Below are 700 nucleotides of genomic sequence, written 5' to 3'. Positions count from 1 at the left end.
TACCTTGAATTGAATGGAAAGAAAATAGAAGAGACAAGAGTAGATCTACAACAAAACATAAAAGCATCATAAAGGAAATTACAACAAAAGGATAGAAGAAGAATGAATGTAACAATAAGGAATTGAAAGGTAGAAGTAGATGAGAGCAAAGATTAAAACCTTGATCTAAGAACTAAACCAAATCCTAATCCTAATCCTAGAGAGAAGTGAGAGCTTTTCTCTCTAAAACTAACTCTAAACTAATCCTAATGAGTGTGAATGATCAAAAGTCCCTTTGCTCTTCAATCCTTGGCTTTAAATAGCATCTTTGGTGCCAAAGTTGGTTGGGATTGGGCCCCACAACTCCTAAGAATTTGCTGGGCGCGAATTCACTTAAAAATCAAGTATCAACATCGACGCGTACGCGCACAGCATGCGTACGCGTCCATGAGCCATTTCGCAAGGTGCGCGTAAGTGCTTGGTGTGCGCGCGCGTCCATGGGTGAGTTCAACTCTTTGGCTTTTCATGATTTCTCAACTTTGCATGCTTTCCTCTTCACTCATTTGATCCATTCCTAGCATTTTCAATCTGAAATCACTAACAAACACATCAAGGCATCTAGTGGTATCAAAGAGAGATTAAAATCATCAAGTTAAAGGCCTAAAAAGCATGTTTTCACATCTAAGCACAAATAAGGAGATAATCACAAAATCATGCTAAT

Source organism: Arachis hypogaea, chromosome 5 (genome assembly GCF_003086295.3).
Source record: "Arachis hypogaea cultivar Tifrunner chromosome 5, arahy.Tifrunner.gnm2.J5K5, whole genome shotgun sequence".
NCBI classification, from domain to species: Eukaryota; Viridiplantae; Streptophyta; class Magnoliopsida; order Fabales; family Fabaceae; genus Arachis; species Arachis hypogaea.
Note: the sequence above shows the minus strand (reverse complement) of the source record.